Below are 14,167 nucleotides of genomic sequence, written 5' to 3' on the forward strand. Positions count from 1 at the left end.
CATTCCAAGGAGCAAGCATCTTTTAATTTCATGGCTGCAGTCACAATGAAAGTGAAGAAAGTGAAAGTGAAGTCACTCAGTCACGTCCAACTCTTTGTGACCCCGTGGACTGTAGCTCACCAGGCTTCTCCATCCATGGGGTTTCCCAGGCAAGAATACTGGAGTGGGTTGCCATTCCCTTCTCCAGGAGACCTTTCCAACCCAGGAATTAAACCCAGATCTCCCACATTGCAGGTGGATTCTTTACCATCTGAGCCATCAGGATAGTAAAAGAAGGTTCTGTGTTTCATTTTGGCTGAAGAAGAAAGGTATTTGCTTGTGAATTTTTCTGTGATTCTTTTCCTTGCTTAGAAGGCTTTGTTGTCTAGTAAATAAATTCAAGTTCTCTTTGTTTTTGGCATTAAAGGTCCTTCCCAGTCTAACCTTGACCTGATTTCCTGGGCTTCCAGGCATCTGGGCCCTCCTGGCTCTCTCCTGTCCTCGGTGCTCTGGACAACAAAACCTGTGATTTGCTCAACAGGATGTGTGTTTCTCATCTCTGAATCTCTGTATAAACTCTTGCCATGCCTGTAATCACTTCTGGGTTGGTAAAAATCATGTGTGTTTTTCATGATCCGTCTTTATGGCTTTTTCTGACCCACTGTTCTGTACCCTTTGTGAGTATCTCTAATATAGCACTTTGAACACTGTATTAAACAATTTTTTAAATTCCTCATGTGTGATATCAGCCTCGAATGCCCCATGGACAGAATCTGTGTCCTCACCATCATTCTATATGTGAACTATCTCAGGGAGGTGACTGAATGTTTCCCACATACACCCAAACCTCACCTCTTTATGGGCTTTATAGGCAGTATTTCCATGGCTTTGAAACAAACTCTTATTGAGTCCTTAATAATTCTTGAAATATCATCTTCTGGGGGAAAATCCATTCCTTCTGGAAGACTTCCCATTCCTATAGTTAGATCCTACCGTTTTCTCCTGAGAATGTTCAAGAGCTTCACTCATACTTCTATGGGGACATTAATATGCTACTGTGCAATGTTATTTTAGTCCATAACTTGTTACCATGACTAAAATGCTTAGAAGGTATGTAGTGATACACAGCTTCTTTCTTTCATGTAGCTCCATAAACACAGTGATCATCACACAGAAAGTGAAAGTGAAAGTCACTCAGTCATATCAGACTCTTTGCAACCCCGTGGACCGTAGCCCACCAGGCTCCTCTGTCCATGAGATTCTCCAGGCCAGAATACTGGAGTGGGTAGCCGCTCCCTTCTCCAATCACACGGAAGGTGCATCATGAACGCTAAGACACATGAACTGATGCTCTACGTATTCACAGACTCCTCCAGCTTGATCTGTCCAGAGCTGACTGTCATGTCATAGGATGGCACGTGGTCCATATGTGTCACTCAGGGCATCCCCTTTCTTCTCTCAGGGGTGAAGAGACAGTCTGGTGAGATCAAGGTTGACTTGGACTCACCGCTTTCCTTGAAGAGCCTTTCTTGGACATTTTCAACTATTTTTTGACCTACACTCAGGATCCTGGTTTCTGCAACATTTGACTCCAAGATAATTAGAGTTGTGAAGATTGCAGGGAAAACCTGCAACATGCAATGAAACAGAGCATGGAAGAAAGAGAATGAGGAAGGAGGAACGGAGGAGCGCCCGCAAGTCAAAGACACCTTCAGTTCTACCTCCGATCGCAGGATGTTTAAGCATCAGTGCCAAGCACTGGCCACTTAACATGGTGGAAGTGTGCCAGGATTTATGCTGGCTTAGATCATTCAAGCTAGTGGGACCAGCTGTACGGGGGCGCTGGGGACCCTGTTCAATATCATGACTGAAAAGGGAATGGTTAATGCCTTTTTTGAGCTCTTTCAGGAAGTAATTGTACTCAGATTTCAAGAGTTACAAGTATTCAGTATTCAAGAATCAAAACTCTACTTTTCCTGTTTCTATGAGATTTTGTCTGTGGCTCTATTTTCCGGTGGCCTAAAAGTACTTTTCACTGCTAGAATGTCCCTTCCCAGGTCACTGACCAACCTGCATTGAACTGCAATGGTTATGAGCTTGGGGTCTCATCTTCTCTTCCATTTCTGATGGAACTTTCTTTAATTTTCTTTTCTTTTTTGTTTAAACCAAAAAATTTGGATGAACAAATCCCACTGATTGTCTTAAAGCTGAGATGTGCAGTCAATGGATTCATCAGAGAAGGTCAGGAGCAAAAAGAGGTAACAGGACAAAATTCTCTAAAAGAATAAAAATAGAGAAGAAAATGAAAGGAAAGTGGAGGAGGTCCCCTCTGACTGGGAGAGACCTGTGCTCACAGCTGGGGCATCCTGAATGGACCCCCTCACACACAGCATCTGCCATCTACCCACTGAGGGGAGAGTTAACAGGCTTGGACTAGAGAGAGAGATTGGGATGCTCTCGTGGAGAAAAGTCAAATTAGTGGAAGAGTAACGCTGAGTAAAAGCTCAATAAATGAATGTGTGTTTCAAGGAGTCAGTCCAGCCACACCCATCTCCCAACCAAGCAGCACCTTCACTGTGTTACGGGTGATACTGGCTCCATCACACAAATGCAGCTGCCTCCACACACAGGAATTCATGCCTGATGAAACGATCAACCTCAGCTGTTATCTTATAATGACGCATTAGTAGCTGCTGGATAAAGTGTTAGGACAGCAGGTCTTTGGCTGAGTTGAGAAAAGATCGTCAGGTTTGCAAGAGTTTCACTATTACTCGCCACGTTCAATCATTTCATCATCTTAGCACACTTTACCTAGAGATTATTTTACACTCAACGAAAAGGCTCTTTATTACCCCAAACCCTTGGTCCCCAATTTCTAAATCTGTTTGTAAGGATTCTGTGGCTCCTGAGATTGTGGAATAAATGTCAAACAAAATGCTCCTAACTAATTGGCAAGCCACATTTGAAAAAAATAAAACCTTATTTCATTCAATATAAGAATCTATTTTGAAAACAGTTCAGGTGGGCTCCCTCCCCGAAGGCCAGGGTCCTGTGGAGGCTGTCACTTGTTCGTGCTCTGTTTGGAAGACTTACCTACTCCCCTCACTGATCCAGTGTTGGGGTTTGTGCTGGGAAAACAGGCATTGACACCATCTTTAGGACCTGACGGTAAAGTCAGAGGTGTGCACACACGTGCGTGTGTATGTGTGTTTACATGTGCACGTGTGTGCATGTGACTGTGTGTGCATGTGCACGTGTGTGCTTAGGCCAGTGGTTTCCATCAGAAGACCTGAAAGGATGGGGGAAAACTTCCCACTTGACGTGGGCCTGGAGACTCAGAGGTCTGCCTTAAGTGATGGCTCAGCATCCAGCTCCCTTGGAGGGAGGCGCCTCTCCCCACATCTCTACCCCCAATTGGAGTGACCTCACTTTCAGGAAGGCTGTGCATGTCCTGATTTCTTTCTTGGGGAAACGCGTGGGAGGCTGTGAAGGTTGGAACTCCCTGCAAAACATCCCTTTGGTCTTTGGGAAGCATCACACTTGGTCGGTCATGTTTCTCAATGGCCGGTTCCTTTAGTTACTGCCCAAATGGGGAGCAGAGGCAATGAAATCCCACGATGTGAAGAGGTGAGGCCCAGGCAGGCAAAGGACCCGAGACCTTTCTGTGTGGTGGTGACTCCCAGGGTGTTGACCAAGGTCCACGCTGACCGATGCGAGCCTGTGCAGTGCGTCTGTGGCTGCGTGTGGAGCCCGTCCTGGGGTTCAGGAGGTGATCAGCAGCCAAGGCAACAGTGGCCTTCAGCCCGGCTAGGATGCCTGGGGAGGGCCGTGACCAGCTGAGGGGCAAACACAGGAGCTTATTTGAAACAAATCACTTCTTCCCAGGAGCTTTGGAGGCGGTGGTGTGACCAGACAGAAATTAGGCTTAAAGGACACCTGCTCGCATTCAATGTGTTCAACTGTCTTCTTCCCCTAGGGTGTGAGTTCTTTAAGAACAGGCCCTGCAGTCTGCTTATTCTATTGTTTGAGACCCTGGCCTATAGTAGGAATTTAGTAATTGTTGCCTAAACTATGAATTTTGTTGAAATATGAGAATTTCAGTGTGTTTGCAAATCATTAAAAAGTCTGGAACAATTGTTGTTTAGTCACTAAGTCACGTCTAACTCTTTGTGACCCCGTGGACTATAGCCTGCAAGGCTCCTCTGTCCTTAAGATTTCCCAGGCAAGAATATTGGAGTGGGTTACCATTTCCTTCTCTAGGGGATCTTCCCGACCTGGAGATCGAACCTGTGTCTCCTGCATTGGTAGGCAGATTCTCTACTGCTCAGCCCCCAGGGAAGCCCCTGGAACATTAGAGAGTGGTGTTTGTTTTTTTTTTCTGGATAAATTCCCATAGTACCAGATAGAACAAAATTCTCTTTTCTGATTATCTGTCCCCCACCTTCCAATAGCCCTTTGAAAGCTTGCTGTTTCATGATGTGTGTCTATCTCTGTACAGAGACACACACTATATTTTAAGGTCTACTTCAGGCCATCTGCTCTTTCATGGAAAGTGATCGCTCTTAGATTCCTTTAATGTTTCTACTTATAAAAGATCATAGGTCTGTATAATAATTAGTCTTTTCCTGCTAATTGGTGACAATTTGAATCCCCTTTTATCTAAGCATGAAAATGGTTTAAATATTAACTAGGTTTCACAACCTGCATGCGATTTGTGCTGCGTGACTGTGGCAGAGAGGGTCAGCCGGTCGCCTGAAGCAAGGCCAGCCAGGGGCTGCGGTCCCTACAGAGTCACATGCGGGTCGCACGGCCCAGCCCCACAGCCATCTGAAAGCGGCTGTCCCCAGGTGTGGGAACAGTGCTGCTCCTGGAAGCCGGCCTGCCACTGAACAATGTGACGGCCCTGTTTGATTTTTAGGAGTCAAGTCAGTCAGCTCGTCTGACGTTTCTGCAGTGTGAGCAGTCAAGAAGGCCAAGGAATCGAATCACGTGGGGCCAAGAGTTCTAGCAAAAGCAGGTTTACACCGTGTGCTTCATCGAATTGCTGCATGAGACTCTTTTCCCTGGCAGTCCAGTGGTTAAGACTTCACCTTCCAATCCAGTGGATGTGGGTTCAATCCCTGGTCAGGAAGCTAAGATCCCATATGAAAGAAAGTGAAAGTGAAGTCGCTCAGTCGTGCCCGATTCTTTGCGACCCCATGGATTGTAGCCTGCACCAAGCTCCTCCGTCCATGGGATTTTCAAGGCAAGAGTGCTGGAGTGGGTTGCCATTTCCTTCTCCAGGGGATCTTCCTGACCCAGGGATCGAACCTGGGTCTCCTGCATCGCAGAGAGATGCTTAACCATCTGAGCCACCAGCTATATACTCGGGGCCAAAACACTAATACATGAAACAGAAAGAAATATTGTAACAAATTCAATACAGACTTTAAAAGAAGTTACATGAGGTAGGCATCATTTTAGAGAAAATTTATATGTCCTATAGCTGCATCTGTGTTTATAGAAGTGGATATTTTTGTAATAATATGCACTGATTTATCATATAGATGGGTAGCTAATTATGCCAAGTGCATTAATTATGTAATAGTGTGTATTGCATACTATCAATTATATAATAAAATTACATACAATGAAATAATTTAATCATTAAAATCACATGAACAATCATGTCATTATTATATAATTATTTTATTAATTAATGTGTTAAATTTAGTGATTATAATTAATATGATATATATGTTAATGTAAGGCATTGATAATTCATATATTAAAATAAAACCATTGTCTATAGCGGCAATATTTTCTAAAGATTAATAGCTGTATATTGCTTTCTAGTTTAAAAACTTGAGTAATGCTAATACGAGCCATGATCCAATTCCAGCAGGCCCTGGAGCCCTCGAGCCACAGGAGGGCTGTGTGAAGGGGTGTGAGGCTCCTCCTCTGAGTCCACCCTTCCAGTCTTCTCCAGCTGAAAGGTGAGGGGGAGGCATCCCGCCACTCAGAGTCTGATCTCCGTTGGCAGCTCTGGGGGGCACATGCCAGGGCCACGACATGCCCTCTGCCCCCTCCGCTCTCTATTGGCTGTGAGACGCCTGAGGAGAGGGCATGGCCCCCTTCGAAGGTGTGGTCGTCAAGTGGAGGTTGTCCCTTCTCCACGGAGGCGAGCTGCCAGGTTCCACCTGCTGAACCCACATGCTGAGGTGCAAATGTGTGGCTAGAATAACCAACTGCACCCTTATCCCCTGACAGTGGACAGGACCTGGCCCTCCAGAAGGGCCCTCAGGGAGCCGGAGATGGAGTGGCAAGGGCTGAGCGGCTGCTGGACTTGTGGCCCAAGGTGGACTAATGGGGCACGGTGAACCCCGAGGTCAGAGACGGGGCAGGGAGGGCAGAGAGGAGGCAGGGGCTTTAGGAGAAGGAGCGGGACACCTCGGAATGCCTCAGAGGAGCTGGTGTGTGGGGGGATACAGGGATGCCCCGGGTCTTGGCCCATACGAGGGGCTGGTCCTGCTGGCATCTCCAGGAGCTTCCTGGACTCTCTGCGCATACTCACAGAGAGAAGTGCATTCTCCCCAGTTCCTCATCTTTTCACCACTGTGTTAAGTGTGACCTTGAATTTATTAATTATCCACAGAAAATCAGTGGTACTGCTGGCAGTATTTTTTATCTGTTGGGGTCTTCATGTACTATTCATTGACCAGAAAGTGTCCAGGGAGCATCATTCTGTTTCACTCTGGGTCCACAAAGCAGGGGGCTGTGACATTCACGATTTGTGAAGGAGGAAACAAATCCCAAAGAAGAAAACAAAGATACACGACAGAGGACAACACAGCTCAGAGCTGCATCAACCTCCATCTATTTCATAGCAGTGTCTTCCAAAAATGTGGGTTGTTTTTTTTTGGAAAGGGTATCATGGAAAAAATACAAATAATGCCTTATTTTGATTGCAGTGTTTGAAAGATGATTATTTTTGTCTCACAGAGAATGATCAATAGTTTGTGCTTTTATTTCAAAGTCACACACTGTGACTTGACCCCATCCTGACCCCTTCCAGCACTTTTCCGGGTGCATCAGTTGTGGAGCTCTCTGTTTGGAGTACAGACTCAGAGCTCCAGTCCTTTCCATACTGATGAGATAAGGCATGTAAATCTCTTGGATTACTGCCTGGAATTTAATGAGGGCTCAATCAGCATTAGTGAGTTATTACCATCATTGTAGTTTCTGAATCCTAGTGGTTTGGCTGGGAAGTTTCACTCCAGTAACTGGGCCCGGTGACTCTGACTTCGGCCTACGTTGCCCGGCTTTCATTAGAGTCCCATGTCCTGAGAGCACTCTTTGCAGCGAGCCCGAATCCTTTCCAGAATAATACCACTTGAACACCATCAGAAACCGGCTGCTCGGTTGTTCCTGCTTCTTTTGGTTTTGAAGTGCACGTTCATTTACGCTTTCAAAACAGCACATCACGTAAGTGAAGAAACTACCCCCAAAAAGGTGTTGGCCACATAAAAATGTTTCCAAGTGTGAAAGTGTGTCAGTTGCTCAGTCGTGTCCGAGTCTTTGCGACCCCGTGGACTGTAGCCCGCCAGGCCCCTCTGTCCATGGGATTCTCCAGGCAAGAACACTGGAGTGGGTTGCCATGCCCTTCTCCAGGGGATCTTCCCAACCCGAGATCGAACCTGGTCTCCTGCATTGCAGGCAAATTCTTTGCCATCTGAGCCACTAGGTAAGCCCTTCAAGTATGAAAATGTAAGCTAAAAAAAACACCTGCTGAAAATACTGGCAAACAAGCCAATCATCTTAATACGTGAAAACACTTTTTTTGGTCAATGAGTAGTACATGACAAACCCAGTGGTCAAAAGAGTGGAACAGACAGTTCATAGAAAAAGTCATCAATTGATAGGATTTCCCCGGTGGTCCAGTGATGAAGACTCTATGCTCCCAATACAAGAGGCCCAGGTTCAATCCTGGTCATGGGACTAAGATCCCATGTTCCTCATGCCGCAGCCAATACGTGGTACAGCCATAAAAAGACATCAGCTGGTGAATGGACATAGAAGATTGTTTGTCTTTGCTAGATCTCAAAAATGTGAATTTTTAGAAACTCCTACTTTTTGTCTATTAAATTCTAAAAATTTAATAATGCTCACCATGCATGTCAATGTGATTATAGCAGGCTTTATGAGTATAAAATGACTGAGCGCCTGAACACCAGGGAAACTTATATCAAGGAATTTATAATGTTCACATGCTTTGAGATTTTCTTTTATTATTTGGTACAATAGTATCTCGTTTTTTAATTAATAAATTTTTAAAGTGACACATGATGTATTGGAGAGTTGTTAAGAGAGTAAATACTAAGAATTCTCGTCACAAGGGAAAAATCATTTATTTTTCTTTATTTCTTTTTTAAATCTATATGAGGTGATGCATGTCAACTAAATTTTCTGTGGTAATCATTTCACAAAGTATCCGTATATGTCAGTCAAATCGTTAAGCTGCAACCTTAAAAACTATATAGTTTACGTCAATTACATCTCAATAAAACAGGAAAGAAAATCAAATAGTCTTTAAGATTTGCAGCAACAACAGCAAACTGACCCCTGCAATTGCCCCCATCCTGCCTCTTTCCACTTTTCTGACAGTAGGTCATCCAGAACTATCTTACCTATACACAGTCTGAGTTGTATCTGTTTGAGATTAATTTAAATATATTAATCCCAGCCCTCTGTTCAACTACTGCTTATTTATGAGATTTGTATAAACCCTTGAGAGATTTACTTGTGACTTAATTCACTTTGCAATATTTTAATTTTATTCATGTTGTGTTTATCATCACAGCACCTGTACCCCAAGCAGATAAAAATTTCCTAGATGGTGGTTGTTGAAGCTGTGGTGCAATGAAATCATTGCTCTTTTGAAGCAAAGAAAAGGCAAGTGCCAGATGTGAAAGAGCGTGCAGGTAGGCTTTCTTGCAGTGGGGAGCAGGTGCGTGGAGACCTGGGCTTTGCAGTTCTGAACCCCATTGTCAGAACTGGCACTGCTGTAGGAAAGCAGTACTCAAGTTCTCTTTGTCAAAGCATCATAAAGGCAGCTATAAAAACGGTCAGACAGCTTCGAAGATCCGTGTTTACTAGGTGAGATTTCCGGAGGACTTTGCTGCCAGCCCTCTTCTTCTCTGGCAAGGCACACTTCCATCCTGTCCTCAGTTTGGTTCATTAAAAACATACCTTTTCCTCTTCCTTCCCACCTTCTGCTCCCAGTCCTTATTTTCCCTAATGCTTTGTTCCTCTTCATTCATCCATTCAGCAAAATATTTACAGAACTGTAGGAAGTTCCAGATACTGTTCTGAGGATACAGTGATGAACAAGACAGAGAATGTTCTACTCACATGGAATCTTTTTTTTAATTTTTTATTATTATTATTATTTTTACTTTACAATATTGCATTGGTTTTGCCACACATCAACAATGGAGTATTACTCAGCCATTAAAAAGAATACATTTGAATCAGTTCTAATGAGGTGGATGAAACTGGAATCTTGATTCTAAAAGTGGAAGACACACAACGATCAGGTAATGTCAAAACATCAGGTGTAAGGAGATGCTATACAGGGAATTAAAACTAGTGGATTGATAGAGAATGATCAAGTAGCTTCTTTAGCCTGAATGATTAGGACAGACCTCTCTGAGGAGATGATGTCCTTTCATGTGTATTTAGTGGCTCAGTGGTGAAGAGTGTAGGAAAAGACACTCTACTTGCTCCTGTGTGATTAATGATACTGTTCCCTCTAATATATATTTTTAACATGTTTTTTAGTTCCCCCTTGTCTAGTGTATAACTCAATGATTTTCAGTAAATATGCCAAGTTGTGAAACCATTTTCATAAGTCAATTGTAGAATATTTTCATCTTTTATCTTTCAAATGGCCAGGATTCTTCTTGGCCATTTGCTGTTGTTAACCTTGTTCCCTGCTCCAGGAAATGACTAAGCTATTTTCCTATCCATAACTGCCAAGATCATGCCTGTGTAAGTCTTTGTGTGGATGTGTGTTTTCATGTTTCTTGAATAGATACTTGAATGGATTTGCTGAGTCATAGCACAAATTTATATTTAATGTTTGGAGAAATTGCCAAATGGCTTTCCAATGTAGCTGTATTTCTCACAACGAATGTATGAAGATTCCTGTTTCTCCCTATCCTTGCCAACATTTTTACTGCATGTATTTTTTTTTTCTCACTAGATCCATTCTAGTAGGTGTGGAATGGTAATACATTGCATTTCTAATTCACATTTCCCTAATGCAATGTTGACTTGGTATTTATTGGACATTCATATGTGTTCTTTAATAAAATGTTTACAGAAAGCATTTGCTTATCTTTTTTTTTTTTTTTTGATTCAGTTGCTTACCTTCAGATTGTTTCAGAGAATTCTCTTTTAGGCTTTTGTTTTGTTTAGTCTGGATACAAATCTCTTGTCAGATTTGTGTTTTGCAAACCCAGTTCAGTTAATTGTCTTCATTTTCTTAATAATACTATTCAAAGCACCAACCATATTGAATTTTTGCTGAGCTTCAGTTTGCCCATCCCTTTCATACTTGCTGATGGTTTCTCTCTCAAGCTCAGCTCGTCTCTTCGCTTGTGTGTGCTAATCAGCACCTTGATAATTCTGAGGGGAGCCTCTGCAGACCTCTTCTCTGAAATTGACTCTGTGGGCCTGTTGTCTTCTCTCCTGAATCTCCCCTTATCTCCTCAGCTCAGGGTATTTGCTGGTCCTTCCGAGGTTCCTCCTCTCCGCACTATGGTCTAGAAGCGCTCTAGTCGGTAAGCTGTGGGTGCAGACAGTGCAGTTCATTTGTTTTCTGTCTCTCAAGAATCTCTGTCCTTTGTAGCCTGGTGTCCAGCTTATTTAAAACAGTTTAAAATATATATTTCTAGTCTCTAATTTATTGTTATTATTTTGTTCCGTGTTGGAAGATATAGCCAGTCTCTGTAAATAAATCCATCTCGGACAGAAGTGAAGTCCCATCATGGAGCTGACACTGGGTGAGATCTGAATGGCAGAAGGTGCACAGCCTTCTGAAGTCTAAGTGAAGGCTGAGAGGTAAAATGCAAGAACTTATTCCTGGTCCGGAAAGAACAAATCTGCCAAAGGAAAGATTCTGGGAGTAAATAAGTAGGATATGTTTTAGAAGCAGACTAGAGTGATTGAATCTTAATGCTAGAGGAGAAGGTGAGGTTAAGACAAGAACATGTAAAAGTCGACAGCCCAAGGCAAGGTGACCGGATCACCTTGGAAGTGCAATTGATGCCCTTGGCCTCTGCCCAATCAGACTCCATCCCCGTCTCTGACCCTTAAGTGGTCCTCTGAGTTTCCACTCGATCTTTGTCTTGGTGATACTCATCTATCTTCACTCTCTCTCTTAATATTGCTCCTATGGCCTTAATAATAACATTTCTGCATTTTTTCAACCCTAAGAAGATGGAACCATAAAAGAAATCCAAGACGGCCAGGTAATATTAAAAAACTTTCCCATTCTTACCCTTCTTGAACAGACAGATATGTACACTCACACACAGACACAGACACACTGCGATGGGGAGAGGGTGGACTGAGATAAGCCACAGAATGTAGGCAAAAATAATGGAGGCAATTCTTTTCTGCCCTTCCCTCCCCAAAGAAGCATTCTCATGAAGAAGAGAAGCAGAAAAGGCAACAATCAATCCTGACTGGACTTCTTTGCATCCTCTCCTATGATTTCTTGTAGAAAACTGGAAATTTGGAAATTGGGAGAAAGCTGAAATAATTTACAGCCATAGGAATTATTATTATTATTATAATGTATTCACTTTATTACCTCTCCTGGGGAGAAAATTGTTAGATGCTTGGTATCTGGAGCAGAAAGGAATTTACCCTGACAAGGTATTTTTTTGTGAATTTGTTTTCTTTGGTGTGTGATGACTGGGATTGCTTCTTAATGGTCTCCTGATGTTTGACAAGATCTCCAAGCTATAATTGTACCACTGCTGGTTGGAAAATTTTATCCCTGTCAATTTTGTTCCGTTAGTTATATTTTGCTAATAAAAATGTCAATACACAAAACACATTCTGTTGCCTTTTTTTCCAAACCAAGCTTGCATCTCATCATAGTTTATGACTATTTTTGCTAAAGATTTGCAACTTCCTGACTATCCTCTCATGCTTAAAAGACCCTCAGAATCAAAGAATACCCATAATATGCATCCTGCTGATTTTATTTTATTTTAAATTTTTATTGGAGTATAGCTGCTTTATAACGCTGTGTTAGTTTCTGCTGTACAGCAAAGTGACTCGGCTGTGCAGGAAGGGAATGGCACCCACTCCAATATTCTTGCCTGTAGAACCCCAAGGAGATAAGAGCCTGGAGGGCTATAGTTCATGGGGTCACAAAAAGTCGGACACCACTAAAGGGACTTAGCACGCATATATATATATAGTGTGTGTGCTAAGTTTACTCTTCAGTCCAAGGAAATCCAAAAAGAAGGGATATCTCATTAAGGTCACCACAGAGCATGGAGTAGAGTTCCCTGCACTATGCAGTAGGGTCTCGTTAGTCGTGTTTTAAACATAGCAGTGCATATACGTCAATGCCAATCTCCTGGTTTATCCCACTCTCCCTCCCTTGATATGCATGTGTTTGTTCTCTGCATCTGTGTCTCTATTTCTGCTACATATAAGTATTAATATATTTGTTTTTCTTTTTCTGACTTCACTGTATATATTCTGCTAATTTAAAATTTGGTTCCATCGTATGCCGAAAGCATTGAGTGCTTTATATTTTCCACACAATGTATTGTAAGTGTCCAGATGCCAGTGAGTCTAGATATTGTGTGCGCATCAATGACACCAAACTCAAAAGTTTTAGAATAGAGTCCCCTGCCCATGGGAGCTGTCTGATGGCTCCCGTGTGTTCCTAGACCCACCTCTTACTGTTTACTGCATCCATCCTGAACCTTAGCAAGTTGAACACGTAAGCGTCAGAGACACAGGAAGAGATGTGATTTAAGGGGCACGTCTGTCTCCAGGAAGCCACAATATAAAGGGCAGGGAGAACAGAAGAAAGAAGGAGGGAAGGGAAGAAAGGAAAAGAAAAACAGTGTTAAGTGGTGATGAGTCATTTAAACACTATATGATCAGACGACTTCAAATAGTAAGAGAGAAGCCGTAGCTCTTGCTTCTCTGGTCCAAAGAATGCTCTCTTCTCTACCTGGTGAACAGGCTTCTCTAGATCCAATTTACTTCAGGCGTGTCACTTTCTATCCTGGAGAGTAACTAAGTTTGTAAAGATCCCCTTGCCTCCTGGGCGTCTTAATCATGATAGCTGGTGCCTTCACCTCTCCCCACTCCTCCCCGCCTCCACCAAAGCCCATTTCTGTTGTGCCCCCCAGGATAGAATAACTTTGGCAAGGCAATCGGTTGTTATCCTGTCAATTTTCCTTTGTGAATGGAGGCCAGAGGAGTGCATCTTCAAGGGTCACTCAGCGATTTACTCCCGCAGAGCAAGGCTTTCATGCATTCCTGTAACACAGACTGCAGAACAGAGGACTGATACTGTTTACAGCCCAGTTCAGAAGTCATCACCGATAACACGCGCAGGACGCGAACAGTCCCTCAGGTGCCTTCATTCCTTTCTCTGAATTCTCTTTCTTGACTCATTTTGAGTTTAAAAACTGATCAGAGTAACAGCCGAAACACCAGAAGTTTGAAATAATCGCTGCATCCTCCCTGTTTGAGGCTCACTGACAGTGAGAAGACCCAGAGTTCTCAGTTGCTTCAAAAGATGCTCAGGCCCTTCTAAATCTAAAAAAAGAAAGATTCTGGTTTTTCATTCTTTAGCCACAGTGTGAACATGTACAACGTTACTGTTTAGGATGTATTTTAGCATTCTGAAGAGTTTAAGGCAGAGAGCAGCAGATTTCTCCCAGTCCTGTAAAACACCTGCTTCTGAGTTCAGCCTACTCATGATCAGTCCATTTTGTGGAAACTGGACCTTTGATTCTCAGAACTGGGAGTATCTTAAAACTCTGCGCAGTCCTGTCATCCGTGTCTGTCTACATCTCTGGCATCAGAGAGCCCATTCCTTCCTTCTCATCCCTGCCTTGTTTCCTTTATTAGAAAACATCTCCTCATGCTGGACTGGTATCCACCC

This window comes from Ovis canadensis, chromosome 23, assembly GCF_042477335.2.
Source record: "Ovis canadensis isolate MfBH-ARS-UI-01 breed Bighorn chromosome 23, ARS-UI_OviCan_v2, whole genome shotgun sequence".
NCBI lineage: Eukaryota > Metazoa > Chordata > Mammalia > Artiodactyla > Bovidae > Ovis > Ovis canadensis.